The sequence below is a fragment of the Penaeus vannamei genome, chromosome 39 (genome assembly GCF_042767895.1).
Source record: "Penaeus vannamei isolate JL-2024 chromosome 39, ASM4276789v1, whole genome shotgun sequence".
Taxonomy (NCBI): domain Eukaryota; kingdom Metazoa; phylum Arthropoda; class Malacostraca; order Decapoda; family Penaeidae; genus Penaeus; species Penaeus vannamei.
In genome coordinates, this window is record NC_091587.1 from 18,368,886 (window position 1) to 18,369,651 (window position 766).

Here is a 766-nt window from a genome sequence, read left to right on the forward strand (position 1 = left end):
ATCTATATATGTATATGTATATATATTTTGCAGAATGTCTATCTTAATATTATGTTTATACATACGGAAAAGTCAGAATCTCGCAATCACCATGTAGTCATGTCTTACAATTTTATTTTCCATGTTTATTTTATCCTACCCTCTCGGTCGTATAATGAAGTTCAAATATTTGCATGAATTTCTTTATAATGGTATATATTATTTCTTTAATACTGTGCATTCAGTATGTTGGCTAAAAGGAAAATAAAAACGGTTTTTAATTTCAGTAACTTGTATCCCCACCCCCTGTGCTAAACAGCCTCCAAACGTCTTGACGCGCTATGAAGACCAACTCCTCGCAAACTTTTCAAATCGATATTAATTGAGAAGCATCCATGCGAAGCATTTGCCAGCCCATCATACACACACACACACATATATACATATATAAACCCGCTCCCGATTTACGCAAACCGTGGACTCCAATGGTCATGCAGTTCTTTATTTCGCTTTACATTATACCCATGTATCGTTGATTTATTAAACGGGTATTGGATAGGCTGATAAATATATTTTGTTCTTATGCGACATCTGTCATTATGAGAGTGAAATAATGCAAAATATTGTCTTTTCAATGATAAAATGTTACTAAAATTATAAATACATTGACACGTTGTAAAAAGTTCGCCATATGAAAAAAAACTAAAAAAAACTGCGTGTGTGTGTGTTTGATTCCTGGAATCCCGGCCATAAATAGGGATTTTTTTTCTTCTCAGGAAATTTGGGA